We start from the raw sequence: 16,923 nt of genomic DNA on the forward strand, positions 1-16,923 counted from the left end.
CAGATTATTTCATTCCTTTACAGACATTAGATGTTCAGATCTGATAGAATTCCAGTTTGATACAAATATTAATAGAAACTATAGTAGAATAATAATAGTGTAATAACAGAATAATAACGTGTAATGAAAGATTTCTTTACATTGAAAACATGCTCTCAAAATAACTCTCAAAATATTCGATTCTAAAATAAGGAATGATCTTAGCGATTAACAAAGCTCGAGTAATTTTCTGGAGTACACGCAATTCAGAGACGTTAATTTCAAGGCGACGCGCTATTACGTAAAAGTCACTTTTTGCCGGAAATTAGGCTGACGCTCGTCTCGAGAGACCCAAGCGTACATAATGCGGAAGTGAGAAAGACGAAGCGAAGAGGAAAGCGGCCAGTTCCTAATTTACACAGCCGCCGCATCCTCGAAGCCCTTTCCGGCCCAGACGGAACTTTGCCGGCGATTAAAACGCTTTAGTAATTAACTAGGTCTCCTCACCTTCCGCGAGTAGCAGTTACCGCCGCCACGCCAGTAGCACTCCGAAACTCCGCGTCTTCTTCTTCCCACCCCCGACTTTGTTTGCATTATTTAACCCTTTGCTGCAGTGATACTCCGTAGCGAACAATTGTCAACGAGGAATGTAAATCGACGCGTGCCAGAAAAACGTACATGCATACAAAATATGCCGAAAGACACGCGCGTAAAAACGCGCATATAATCGTGCGCTTATAGTTAATAATAAAAAGAAGAACGGGTGAAATATCGTCGACCAGATTAAATGGAAATATTTAGAGATTATCAGTCGCGGGGGTCAGTCAACTGGAATTTTGATAGAACTGAACTGAATTCGAATACGTGAGGAAGAAAAAATTTGATAGAATAAATTCATATAAAGTAAGTGCTATTTACTGACCCGTCGAAAAAAAAAGATATGATAAACAATCTCATTTAATTCTATCTCGTTTTTCTTCCTTCAAGGTGGTCTTATCGATCGCCACTTGGAACTTACGTTTTTGATCACGCTACAGTAAACTGCGCACGTCAGCTTCATCTCCATCTAATCCTGTTTGGTTTCCATCGATAAACGCCAGTCCTTCCCTTTACCTCCCTCCGGCGCGAGACATCCTCTCTCCCTCTTTTCTCCTCCTCACCCTATGCGCCCTTCTCTTCCTCCATCACCCTTCTCGTTCACTTTTCCTGCTTTTCGCACGCGCACACTTTACTCATCCACCAGAACTCGGTGGAGTGGAGTTGCGCGATAAAGTCCCGAAGTAATTAGCTCGATGTTTACACAGTTTAACGTTTCCCTCGTATCTTCGGCTTTACTCCTACGCGCAGCATCTCAATTAACTTACGGCGTACTTAATTAGCTGAACCACAGCACGCCGCGGCTCGCAAAGCACTTTCGAATCGGTCTTGTCGATCGCCCTACCCCAACAGAGACATCCGGGACGTTGCTTGCTTCTGTGCTTTCATTCGCGCGCTTCCAGCGGATCGCGCACTCGATATTATTCTGAATGACAGTTTCTTGGAAAAGCGCCGTCGTCTAATTAATCAATCGACTACTTTTGTAATTTCAAAGTCTTTACGGGAAACGCGAATCTTTGTTGGAAATGTGTGTATTTACTCCAATTTTATATTCACCGCTAAAGTTAAAAATGTATTATACATATTTTTGAATAGGATAAAAAATTAGGATTTTATATATATATACTATATATAAATATAATATATTATAGATTTTTCTATATCGTATTTGACTGAAAGTAATACAAAAAGTTTGACTGTGATTTAAAAACATTTGTTTCTCAATACATTTTTATATCTGGCTTTTAAATGTAATCAAAATATAATGACTAAAGAATCGCAATATCATTATAATATCGCATTATACTTGTTCTCTAGCGTAAACGTCTAGCAGACCTACAATACGGCAAATGTCGGCTTCGACATCGACAAATTGAAATTGTTATCGACATCCGGCCAACTCTTCGCTCATTCAACGTTGCGTAATCTCGATGATATTTCTGGGATCAATGGATCAAGCCAGCTTCATCGACCTTACGAATTGAAATTTCTCAATGTAACGCTCCTCTCGACGCGACCCCGCGCTACATCGAATGACGTCCACGAAGCTTTATCGCCTCTCACAATTGTGGCTGTCGATTTTCTTCCGCTGCACGGCAAAAAGAGAATGGTATGTCTGAATTTGACGATATCAAGGCTTTCGCCCTTCGATTGATTCTTGTTTCGCTTATGTAAAAGGCCATAAATTTCAAGAAATATCACTGCGAAAGATAATAAACTTCTTTTTGATCTTTATTGACCATCGTACCAATTATATCATTTTACTGCTAGTAATACGTGTAAACATATAATATCAGAAATATAATTTATATCGTTGCCCTACTTCTGTGTAATAGAAATATATTTTAGAGATACCTACAGTTTCGGCCATAAGTATAAAGCACCCCCACAAATTAACATGAACGTTCTATCTAATGAAAAATAAATTAAAAAACAGTTTTATTTAAAAATATTTATTTTTATAATAATTTTAATATTTTATTATAATAGTTTTTTTCTTTTAGTTTCTATTACAGCCTTTTAAAAAAAAATGTAATAAATGTAAGTTGAGAGTACTTTATATTTATGGCCAAGATAATATTTTACGCAGAAATATAATTTAAATAATTTTGCGCTATCTCTCCATAATTTTCAATGTAATATAGAAGAAAAAATTTGAACTAAAATTATTTATTAAAAAAATAAAACAGGAAGAATTTTATATTTAAGATATGATATGAATATAAACAGAGATATATCATGTCTTTCGGTTATTCGAATCCATTGGGTGATAATTGTGTATAAATTAAATCCATCGTCAAATTCTCACAACCCATAGATCTGCGAATTGCACGAATCCTTCTCAGAATTTATTTAGTGAAGTCTGGCGCGCCTCGTGGCGCTAAATAAATTCCCATAAACCGGCGCGGTGCTGGCCCTCCGGTCCTTGCAGAGCGCATATATACATACTCGTTGCTTGAGTATTCGCGGCACGAGAACCTGGCAGCGGTACGTCATTCGCTCTGTTGCTAATCAGAACTAACCGCCGACGCGTGACCCGCATCTTCATCCTCTATCGGCAAAACAAAGAGAAAGAAGCTGTGCGCGAGACAAGAGAGAAGCCGCGGCCATCTTCGCGTCTCCCTGTTCCTCCGCTTCATCGCCCCGTTTTTACAAGCGTTTCCTGCCAGACTTGTTATATCAGGGCGAAAGTATCGGTATCAATATCAGAAGGAAATATAAATGTCTTTGACTGACAATATTATCAACAGAGCAAGTGTGATTATCTCATTTTATAAATGTACTTTCTTTTATTTAAGATTCCGACTTGATTTTGCTTTATAGAAATATAATAATCATACACATAAATTTACTAGAATTCAGAATATATTTTGAATAAATTTAATACTTATAATGAACTTACGATAGATTTAAGGATATATAAACTTTTGAAATGTTTAAAACAGGTAATTATTATTTGTGTACAGTATGTAATGTTTTGTATGCTATTTTTGAATTATAAACGATCTACGATTTTTATACTCCTTGAAAATTATGTCTTCTAGATACATAGAAAATATAACGTCATATCTTTTGATTAACTTCAAATTTGATACATATAAGTTTTACATAATTTTAATCATATACGTACATATATATACTTATATATATATGTGTGTGTGTATATACATATGTATATAAAAGCTTAGTTACTAAAATATAAGCAAAATTAGGAAAAATGATGATCTCGATAACTTTTTGAAAGGATATAATAAGTAAAAGAATAAAACTTCAACTAAACAATTATTAAATATGAGACAAAAAATAAAGAACACTTTTGAGTGTTATTTAAATTCGAAAAACCGTTGTATGATATTATTTACATCTTAAGGATTGATTTCTCGCTATGCGCCTTAAAAGTCGAGCAAAATATAGAGAGCTTAGGTACGGAAGCGGTCCAAGCGAATTCCCTTAAATCACTATAGGCGGATGGTCGGCCTCCTTGCCAACTCCAGGAGTCTCTCTCTCTCTCTCTCTCTCTCTCTCTCTTTCTCTCTCTCTCCTTCTTTGAGTTCTCGAATCGTCCTTATCGAGCGGTCAATCTACAGACCCGGCACCTCGGTGCCGTATCGTTTTCCTCGCGTCGAAGCTGGTTGGACGCGCACGAACACATAGAGCGGATAATACAGTCGCCAGTTGATTTATGAGTTAATAGTTAACCGGCCGTAAATAATGCTAATCACACTCTTATTATACGTTCCGGCATCGCGCCATGACCGGGAATATTTTGTCCGAGCTTGTTTTAAAACGACCGTAAGGACCGAATGAGATCGGCCGAATTCTGCACGTTGCGTCCTCTTTGTCGACCACAATCATTTTCAAATCTTAATATCTCATAAAGATACTAGGATAGCAAAAATGCATTAACAAACGATTCTTCAGAAAATTTTCTTACATTATAATTGTAAGAGAAAATTAGTATTTAATATATTTGTAACTATATATATATATACATATAAAAGAGTGCATTTATTTACGCAGCGATTAGCGCGTCTATTGTTTTATTATCTAGTAGACACGTGACCTAAATTTACCGAACAGCTGCGTGAATAGCTGGATCGTATCTTCCAACAGAAAATTTAGACTAATTACATATATACGGCTAAAATAATTATGATTGGGAACTCCATTTTTATTTATTTAATTATTTAAATATAGTTTACTTATATTCTACCAAAAAAAAATATATATATATACATACATAATTCTAATATTATACGCTTTCAGTTGCAAGAACCTTCTTGAACACACACACACACACACACACACACACACACACACACACACACACTTGACACCAAAAATAACTATATCTATATAAATTATAATTAAATTGTAATCATTTTTTCTCTCCATCAGTATATATAGTCCTATTTTCTTTCAAATATTATTTCTATTACACTCGTAATATCAGATTGCAGTATTTCCTGAAGGGTGAATACTTCATTGCTATATTTTAGATGATCACAGAAATAAAAATAATAATGAAACGCTCTCCAATTTTGTGTCGTTGTTTTATTTATTATCCCTTTTATATCAGAATTTCATATATTCAGTATCTCAATAAAAAAAGGGACGATATTCGACACCCTACTATTTGTACGTGCGCTACGAGCGCAGAAAAGGATGGGTATTGAATGCGCGGGCCAAATCGAAATCCGTATCGTGCACAGCCTCCCTCGAAACCCACGGGATCGGAAATCGACGGCTTGTCCAACCTACATACGACGGGGACGAATAAAATGCTCGATACATTTTATTTGGTCCACGCGAATGGCACCATCGACGCGCTGACGCTGCGTTTTCCGCCCCAAACGATCGGAGGACCGAAGAAAGAGGCGAGCGCCGGTGGGGTGGTTCGGTGGCTGAAAACGCCGTCGGTCCAGATCGGACCGAGGATTTAGTCTGCTCGGAATCCGCCGCGGATTGGATTGTATTTCGAGACACACCTACCATTTCACCGATACTTTTGCTTAGAACATGTGAGCGAGAAACCCCAGCTCGATTACACTGAGAAGAAGATTTTCACGTCACGATCTCATCTGTCCGTCTCAATTCGGATAATACGAAAATTCTTTCGAAATGCCTCAAATCGATCTGAGCAAACTCTTTCGCTTCGTATAGAAATTATAAGAAATTGCAGAATTATATCCTTCCTAATAAAATCTACTCCTTATCTAAATGAAAAAAAAAAAATAAGGAAGATCTTGTTATGTAAATAAGGTACATTGCAATTACATTATAATATTATTTCTAAACTCGAGTTGTCAGGCTAACAAAAACGCTTTTAGCCTTGTATTAATAGTGTAAGAAATAATAAAAATTACTAGTATTATAAATTATTAGTAAAATTATTGCATTATTAAACATTTTTATGTATATTAGTTAGCAACCAAAAATGACTATATAGTTATTATTAACATAAAAATAGTTAAAATTATCATAAAAATGATAAAAATTACTATAATTTAGTAATTGCAACTATTGTTATGATGATAATAATAATTATAGTCATTTTTGGTTGCCAACTATGTATACATTTATTAGTAGAATTATACACATAATTATTATTAATATTATAATAGTAATAATCATAATGTAGTTACAAATATCAAAAATTTTTCTCTCAGCATACAAAATTATAAATAAAATTTTATCATTTTCTTCTATTTATATTCGCAAATTATAGATCGACTAAAGTGAATTCGATTGTCATAAAGTAACACTAATAATTAATTCACAGTTTACTTGTAACAAGCCGACTATTCCGTACTCGATCTATAGTTGTGCATTTTAATAAAGAATAACTGCAAAGAGATGAGACAGCGAGAGAATGCACGTGCTCGCGTGTTAGTGAATGTGTACATGCGTGAGCAACGCCGAGATATTGATATAAACAGGGGGCAGGGCCGAGCTGGAGCGTGCTTTGTAATCAGGGCCCCATTAACATCGGAGGTGGTCAATCTGCGAGAACGTTACTCGGATCGGGCATCGTTCGAGGCTATCTCCAACTTTTCGCGCGGCTCTGGCTCCACGCTTTTTGCTCATCTCTCATCCCAGGAAGATGCCACGCGCTGACGTCATCCTCCTCCCCGTCCCCACGGGGTGCGCACCTGTCCCGTCACTTACGAAACGTCGATTTATGCTAAATACGATCCGATATACGACGGATACGCCCGGTGCGAATCTATAGACGATACCTGTGTTTGTATTCGACCGAGCGCCATTTTTTTGTCTCCGTAATTCGCGCTCCGAGCCAAATACTGGTGCAATGTATCTGACCATAATAAAATATTGAAATATCCATACTATCTCTTTATAATCTTATGTATTTAAAAGTAACGAGATATTTTCTCATCAATATTTTGAAATAGATATTGACAATGGAGAATAAGATGCTAAAACGATACTTCCAGATATACGCAATTTTACACAGTTGAAAAATTTGTATTAAATTAAACACATTTCACGCGTCCCCGACGGTGTCCATCTAATTTCTATGTTAATTTAACACAAGGTGAATATGTTAGAATGTACCGCAAACATTATATAAAAATTAACTCAAAAAAATGTAACACCTTGAGATTTTGGAACAAATTGTGGAAGCATATTCAACAAAATTAACATTTAAAATATGTTAAATTAACACGTATATTCATCTTTTATATACATTTATCTTAGAATTTACATTTTTAAATTACATTATTTTTATTATTTATTCATTTACTCATAAATTATTTTAACACTGAGACATATTAAACATCAATTTAACACAAAGTATTCAAATATAATCGCATTATATTAAATTAACACTTAGACGCATGTAAAAATTCAACACAAAAATTTTAACACAGACTAATTTTAATATACAAATACAAAATGTTTTTTTACTGTATAACTGTCCGTCAATTTTCATCAATATTTTCAAATCATATTATTACAGTTTGACATAAAAAGATGCAACATTGCATCGGGCTTTGTTGCAACGACGGACGTATCGCAAAATGTTCCTTCGTTCCCCAGAAAATAGCAATCGAAATTCGCGACGAGGACGAACAAGCAACCAGGAAGTATCCAACCGAAACAAAGAGGGAACACAAGAGAGGGGGGAGGGAGGAAAGAGAATGGCGTAATCTCGATATTGCCGAGGCATCAAGGCATCGGTGCCATCGAGCTGTGAGGCTAAGTATACATTTTATCCATAACGCGTTCGCCATTACCCTACGATGCCCAGGCCAAGGGCTATAAGTAACGGGCCGCGAGGCCCCAAGAACGGCTTCGTAATGCGATGTGTGTGCAACATAAGTGGCCATCAGCCAACATAAACAATCGCCATGGTAAGTATACGGTGCGACGATGCCTGTTCTTTCTCCTCCTCCCCGCTCCACCTGCGCAAGGGAGACTCTTTCTGGGGCCCCGATAGGGGACGGAGAGACGATGTGCCACAGTACGCCGCGATGTAATGGAGCCATTATCGCTGGATAACTTCATCATCGAACATTGGCGTAGGCCGGGGGAAAGGGACGCAATCTTCCGAAGGCGGAGAGACTTGATGTCTTAAAGCTTTAAACTCCAAAGATCTTATCATAAACAATATGAAGATGTTTCATTATCTATCGACAACGTAAAGTATGTAATTCTTTTATTCCAGAAATTTTATTCACTTGTTAGTAAATAAATTTTTAATTGGATAAATAAAAATACCTAGGATATAAATATAAATTTGTAGCTCTCTCTTAGATTATTTGTAAGCTCTAAAAATTTTATGGCACTTTTATAATAAACAAAAAAATATTACAGTTATAGATTTGTAATTTTAGTATACAGACGATATTTAAGATATGATGATTTTGAAAGTATAGGATAATTTTCTTATAAATAAACGATTCGTAAAGCATTACAGATTTTAAATTATCTGTCTGGATACCTGGGATCCTGAAATTGTATAGACGATCCTGAGAATCGCATTGCTTCGTAGTAGTGAACGGATATTAGGTATATTGAAAGTGCAGCATAATTTAATGCGCGAAAATGGTTTCTTGAGCAATATTCACGGCATAAAGCAACGAGCTTGATTAAAATCTGAAATTGGAAATTTTTCTCACGAAGAACATGTTAATCACAGATGAGATTGTAATCGAGGGTATTCACGTACATGTTACAATTAAATAACTAATAAACTAATGACAGACAAACGTAATAAAGTACAATTAATAATGTTATTTAGTTTTGCATAACAATGTGTATGAAACGTCTAGTATGAAAGAAACGCTTCTTCATTGTCCACTCTAACTCGATTGCGGTCGTTGACATCCGCGGGAAGCTTGGGTCCAGAAAAGGCCACGTGCATCAGACTCGTGACAGAAATACCAAAGCAGGAAGCGGTTTGTCGACGATAGAAGACGGTCGATTTCCAATCGTTCACCAGACGGACATATCGACCGGTCTCTCTCGATTGCTCGACAGGCGAAGCTGGCGAAGAAAACGAGCAGAAGAACGGCAAAGCGAGAGCGCGCGGCGGGAGATAAGGCCTTTGAAGATAGCCGCAAGGTCAGCCGTGGATGTGACCCCAGCATCCTGCCCGACTGAATTCGAGTTTAATGAATAACTATTGAATCCCGCCTCTATCGTCGCCAATAAGAGCAAAGAGGCGGCGCACCGTCGCCGCCGCCGCGTTGCATGGAGAAGGAAATCGCTAAGCTTCTATTTATGAAGCAGCGGTTTCGAGCAATCGAACGTCGAGAATCGATTAGATCCGGCGTTTGTGCACGCACGGGACAGCCTACAACGTGATACGGTTGCAAATAAAGAAATAATACGCGATATATAGCGAACGAGAATTTATCGGATGTTCTTTTATCTCTCTTGCTCTTCCTTTCTCTCTCTATGCTTGGATTACATTGATGTGGAGCGGGACTTTAGAAAAGTCGCGTGATTGCGCGCGTCGGCTTAATTAACTGTAGCCAATCGGTATGCTGCGTATTGAAACCATTTTCACGGCGATTAGAATTAGTCCGATCTGCCGAAACGTCGACCTCGTTCCCATGACGCCGAAACGAGGCGTACGTAATCGTGTGTACAAGCAATTCGATGTGGTCGGGCCTAAGAAGATGGCTAAATTATTTGGGAACGTTCCTCCCTAACTAAATTATTTGAGAACTACCGTCCCCATTAACTATTTAGCACTTAAGAAGGAGAAAACTGTTCGCAAAAAACAAATCCAACGAAAATGGGTTTGTTTGTGCGTGTCGTGTTGTGTTGCAGACGTAATAAATCTGAAAGAGAGAGAGAGAGAGAGAGAGAAGATAAGATATATAATAAATCTAAGATATATGTACTCAAACTAACGGCCCAAAATATGAATTTAACAGTGTTACTTCTTTTTCGAATTCTGCTAATCAAATTAATAGCACTCAGAGATCTTTCACCTCTCTGCACTCTCTTTGTTCTCTTCTTTATATCTTTCTATTATTTTCATTTTTAAAATTCTAAAATTTTTATATTTCTCAACGTTACTAAAAGACTCTTTATACAAATCTTTTTTGTCCACTTGGATCTCGATTTTTTCGCTCAACTAATCATTACGTAGTATCATCGAACTTTCGTAAACGCTGCGCCAGGTTGTCCTCGGTACTTTCGCAGAGAAGAAAATTTTCCGCCAGGGAAGCTCGTTAGACTCCGGTAATTAAGTCAGCCGCGGGAAAGCCGCGTCCAGATGCGTCGCGCGGAGCGTATCGAATTCCCCCATGGGCCACCGTGTGGGTCCACATTCCCATATTAACATAGAGATACGGTCACCCTATAAGCTTTGCGTTTTTCTCTCTTTCTCTCGCAACGTGGTGCGCACACACTTTGCATTAAAGGTGTGCGTAGCCCGCTCTAATGGAGACCCGCACGCGGCGCCACGTGGCATCGGGTTAAGCAAACTATCGATTATGGGATTTCACGCTAAGCACCTATAGGATTACACCGGCGATGGTCGATAAAGCCACTGGATTTGTTGCTCTTTTCGCAATCCCACTACAACACTGTATACTATTCTATCTGATCTGTCTCTCTCTCCCTGTCTCTTCCTCTCCCAGCCGATATCTTCTTTATCACTTTCTTCTCTATCTCGCAAATTCTCCCCTTTTCCCTCTCTTTTTATAACAGACCCGACTATGCTAAAATCTTGTATTATTCTGTCGGAAATAACGATGTTACAAAAATATGATCGAGGGGATACAAGTAAAGACTAAAATGAAATAGTACAAACAATAATAAGATTAGAAGATGTTGAAAAATTCAACACAAACTGTTAACACAGAATGTGAGCGGATCGTTTTCAACTACACAACTTTTTTTATCGTGTATGTATTTTTTAAATAAATTTATCTTAAAAATATGACTGCGCGACGATTACTCTTTTAATACATAATCAATCTGAAATATTAATACTCCATCCAAATTTAATTAGAATCTGTAAAGAACTATATTGAAATATAGTATAAGATGATAAGGTTGTTCTTTCGCAAGTATACTAATAATAATAAGAAAAGTAACTGTGATTATAAGTGCATACGCAGTGAAATATTTACGATTTGAACTTCCATTTTTATAATTATTACTGCTACAATGTTAGTAATATAGTAATTATTAATTTATAGTTCTATCAAAAAAATATATACTTGGCACCAAAAATAATTATAAATTATAATGAAATTATTATTAGTAATTGTAACAATTTTTTCTCTTACTATATATGATTTATGATTATGTTCTAATCCGCTGATAATTTCCTAATCGCGAGAAGTATTCGACACTAGTCTAAGACTGTGTCAAGCTTCTTCAATCTACGGCTGCTTTCAATAAACTTTTAACGCAACAGTTGCAAAATCATTATGTGGCAATTGCTTGTGATTGCGATGCGAGCATTTTATACGTTAGATAAACTAGGTTTATTTCCCTAAAACCGCGCGATTAATTATTATAATCCTCATTTTAACTTTGTATATGAAAAACTCTAGCAACAATTTAATTATTTTTCGCATCCATTTTTTCTACGTTTTATACTATATCTTTCCTATTTAAATCTTTTATATCAAATCATCGATGCTCTCAAAGAAATTCTAAACATCAAGAAATTGCTTTCTGTTAGCGATTCAACCAAAGGGGCTCATTGGAAAATTACAGAACGATATCGATTAGCGACGCATCGCTCCAACGATGCAAACTAGGCCGCGACTCTCTGCTCTAGGAGGAAACATAAATCATCCGCGTGGAAAGTCGTGAATTCGCCGTTCCGATTTAAAGTTCCGCCGCGATCTATTTCCGTCCTATCAATCGGCACACTTGTCTCTCACACTAGGAAGTCGGCAGCCGGCTATCTGCCGGCCAATTAACGGATTCGTTGCTCGCGCGCGGTCATTATCGTCAGGCATAATTAATATCCCTCGACGAAGGAGAGTAGCAGCGGGAGGATGAGGACGGGAGAGGGATGAAAGCGAGATATCAGAGTGCGCGCAACTGGCTCTGTGTGACCGTGACAGACTTTAAGACGCCGCGCGTTATCAAAGGAAGTGAGGTCGACCTCGGGAATCATTAATGGTCGTTCAGGCGTGGGACATGCCTTCTATGATCGTACATATAATACGAAATAACCGACTTGAGCGAAACGATCGTTTTCGGGGACGACCTATCTCGCGGGCTGATAAATTCGCGGGGTTCCATCCGCAGCGCCCGAAGCGGAAGCTTTTTAATCGCGTCGCATGAAACCGGAGGCGGCTGACTGTGAGATACTGCACTCTTGGGATGACCCGAAGCGCGCCGGGCAGGCACGCCAACCTGCAGAGCGTATCATTTTAAATCACTGCCAATGCGCCGAACGAGAGAGTCTGTCTGGGTCGGACAGCCTCAGACAGCCACTTGAAGTCGTCTGAATTAAATTCTACTTTGTTATCTCCGGCCAGAGATAGAAGGATTGCAGAATACATTGCTTATTAAAATTTTTTAATTAATTTCACTCAGTTTTCCTATTTATGGTAAGAAGAATGCGCAAAAGTGTGCATAGCATTCCTCATATTGAACAACAAATTTTGATCAATGTTTTGTTTCTCAAGTAAAAATGTTTCTTGTAGTGCTTTTTATATATTAAAAAAGAATATATTTTTCCAAATATTCCATTACCCTCCAATTTTTAAAAACTGCTTTGAATTTCTTATATAATAACGCAAATTGCAGCTAATATATGTTATAATGCACAAAGAAATCTAAAATTTTTTTATAATATTTGAAAATAAATTTTATAAAGCCTCTTTTACTGTTTATATATGATTTTAAGTGATATATTAAAATAATAAGATATATTGACAATATTTTTTAAAGAAGTTACACTGATATAAAATCTATGAATTTTAAAAGATCAAGGACTTTATTTTTAAAAAATTTGACAAATTCAAGTAATTTAAAATTCTTTCTTAGTTCTTTTGTACTTTACTTTGTAGAATAAAAGAAAAAATTTCTTGATCCTTTTGTACTTCATTCCATAGAACAAAAGAATTGTGAATTATTTAAATTTGTAGTTTTTCAAAAATAAAGTCCTTGATTTCTCAAAATCTATGCACTATGCATTCTTTTTTAAAAAGAGTTAAAAAAGGTTAAAAAAGACTTTATTTCTTTTCCGTAGCTAAAAAATACATAACAATCATCATTCAGATGTTGAGAAACAGAAAACTCTGAAAAATAATGTTATTATTTCAAAAGATATCAATAGCGACGCTGTATCAGTATCTCTATTAAGTCTCTATTCTCACAATAACCCTCGGTCGTCAAACGGAAATTTTAGAAGAGCACGATGCATCCTCGAGGAGAGAGGATAAATCGCAGGGTAAAATTTCCGAAGGCGCGCTCGTCGATCAACGGGCGTTTCTTCGACCTCGCACGTGACTTCGTCAACGTTTTGACAACGTTTAGCGGACCGGCTTTCCCTCCCTTCGGCGGCCCTTTTAAAGGGATGATGGATGCCCGGCACGCGACTCGCTTCAACACCCCGAGGAGAGGCTCGATGGATATTTAGGACAATTCGCGCGTGCGTTCTCGTACCAAACAATTCATATATCACCTGGGCGACGTCGCGAAATAATAGGGAAATGAATTCGCGCGAAGGATGGAAATCGCGGACCTAATCGACATTTGGTATTAAGTGAACGCGTCATCAGTATGAGTGTTACAGAATCATTTTTACTGGCGGGTCTTCAGGAGATCTGTAGATAATTAAAATCAAATTATTTATTTTTCACTATTAATTCTTTATAGCATTTTAAAATGCTCATTAGCGTCAATATTATTAAACTGTTGGTTAATTTAATTTAAGATATTTTACTATCTCGCTTTCAATTTATTAATTTGATTACGCCTAGGATTGAAAATTAAATTGACGTGCAATTTACAGAACTGGATATACATATACACAGGATGTTCCTCAAGTACATTGTTGTACTCAAGGGAGCAATCTTTGACTTATTTCAAGTAAAAAATATTTATAGAACATGTATCCTAAATGGCTTAGTTTCCAAAATATAGGTGAATGTTCATAAATATTTGACGACATTGTAAATTGGGAATATCTTTCTGCATAAATACGTGCTGCTTCGTCGCTAAATACGTCTTGCTTCACGTGAGTTATCATTCGCACAACCATACACAACGTTGAACGTGCAAGTCATTCTTTGAGAAAAAGAATGGTGTATCACGCCGGCATTTTATTTTTGAGAAGGGTTGGGGGACGAAGAGGGTTACTTTTGATTTTGCTATCAATAGGTATATTACTGTATTTTAGTGTGCTGATAAAGAATATGACCATGAAAATTGTTGACAAGGTCATTTTCAAGGTCAAATATGGAAAAAAAATGTAAAAAATACGTTGTGTGTGTCGATAATTTTTGTAATGGTTATATTTGTAATCAGCACACCAAAATACTGTGGTATACCAATCGATAATAAAATCGGAGATTTCACCCTTTCTGAAGTCTGTCCTCTGTATCTAGTTAAATTTTTGGCAAAACTGTTCTTTCTGTCTATATAGAAGTGTAATTAAAAATATTATTTATCAAATAAAACTTATGAAGTAAACGATAGGAATTCCAAAATAGTTTAGATACAGAATTTGTTGTCATTTTAAATCCATTGTTACAGAGAGTTGTTATAAAAAAAGCTTCGTCATTTATTAATAATTCAAAAATTATTAATAAATAATTTGTTATGGGAAAGATCCAAATGTAACATCGTTTACGAAAATCTGTGACAATCATTGGCCTAATTTCCGAGTGAATGAATAGCAGATCGGCAGAGAACAAACCCCCGCTGAAACGATTCCGCTGTCATAAAAGTCAAGTTTAGTTCGGGGCGATAATGCTTGTAATCCAAATATAATTTTTGTCGGTGGGGCGCAATAACGGTTGAAACCATCCCGTTTCACAGACGCGTCCTGAGGGTTGCTGGTGTTGGTGGTCTCGTTCCGAAATCATAGGAGAGCCACCCCTTGTTACGATCATGGTTTACATCCCCCGAAAACTTAATACGGACTCGGTTCGAACTACAACCCCGTACTTAGGGTCGGTCTATCGCGGTTACCGTGAACTTTGTCGTGTATAGAATTTATTGCCCCATCGACTCTATGTTTTTGAGGATTGTATTATACATAGCCAAACTTTTTTGTTTTCTCGATTTCTTTTGGTAAACTTTACTTTCGCACTTATCGGTGTCTGTATTTTAAAATGATTTTCATCGTTTCATTTATAGTATTGTAGCTTTAATAATTTTATAATACCAAATCATAGTACAATACTTCAAATGTAATTTTGTTTAATTCTGCAATGGCTTTTTTTCTTTTGAATAAACATTTCGAATGACTAAAATAATCTTTTAATGTATAAACACAATTAAAATTAATATTTTGAAGAATTAATCTAAATTCATTTCAAACGAGTTATTTTTCAATGGGAATTAATTTCAATCAATAATTTCAACGATTTTAAGTTACGCATCCAGCACAATTCGCACCACTCGTAAATATAACTATTCTTCTGAATAGTTCACAAAGTCCCAATCGTTCGCGTGTTAAGTGGCACCGTCAGTCGACGTCTGGCGGCGCGACTGACGGCCGAATAAAGGGCAAATAAATTAAGTTAATGTGCTCCACACTCGGCCAGCTCGAGCACAATCTCCCTCTCGGCCGCTCGCATTAACGGCCGGAGGTCCTCCCTCCACTCACGCCATTGTTCGATGGAATTTGTAATTTAGATTGATACCGGGGCCCCGACTCCAATCCCTCGGACGGGCGAGCGACTCTCTTTCGAGAAATCGTCCCGCGGAACCCGCCGCCATCGCGCGCCGCAAATAATTCGTCGCAGCCCGCGAAATTTATGACACCGCGATGGCGATGGCGAAACGCTTCGAAGAACGCGTTCCAATAAAGTCAATGAGCTCTTACGTGCACAATAGGCGGAACACGCCTCGTATAAAATCGCAGCAAGTTGCGTCTGACATGACGATAAGGAAAGTTGAGAAACAGAAAATAAACAAACCGGCAAGATCACACAAATCTCTGTATAATATATTATATTTTCAATAAACTAATATTTCTCTTGTTAAACTGAAGCATCAAAATACTGTAGACGTACACACAGAAAGAATGTTACGGTTGCCACAACTGGAAATAATGATAACTTTCGCCAATACATTTGGTTGTGATAACCGTAAAGATGGACATATCTTTATGGCCATAACCGTTAAGATACCAATCTTACGGTTATCACTATCGTACTATAGTTTTTATAATAAAAAAATGTATTGATGAGCGACTTTTGGTCATGGCAACCGTAGCCGTTTTTTCTATGTATGTATTTTGCATTTACATATTATACATATAAGAAATGCTGAGAAGGCTGCTTCCCATACAACACTGTAAAACATTGTTGAGATGTTGTAATACTGAATGTGAATGATTTTTCAACGTTAAATTTATGTTGATTTTTTTAATTATTTTTATTTGATATTGTTGTAACGCGCTAAAATTAAATTGCTCATCTGGGAACAGTACGCGACACTGTCACCAGATGGACTTCCATTTCTTGTAAATAAAAAGTTTTACAGAATAGAATATATAAGCGCCGCAACATTGCAAGATTCTTCACTCGAGTTCTAATGAAATGATTCCTTGAAGATAATTCGAGAGCTCTAAGATAGAAATAAATTAAATGTATTTGAGCGTATTTCGTTTAGTTTTGTGTAAAAATTAATTCAGAGATCTATATGTGGTATTCTTGGAAT

Source organism: Mycetomoellerius zeteki, unplaced genomic scaffold (assembly GCF_001594055.1).
Source record: "Mycetomoellerius zeteki isolate Tzet28-1 unplaced genomic scaffold, Tzet1.0 scaffold707, whole genome shotgun sequence".
In the NCBI taxonomy this organism is placed as follows: Eukaryota; Metazoa; Arthropoda; class Insecta; order Hymenoptera; family Formicidae; genus Mycetomoellerius; species Mycetomoellerius zeteki.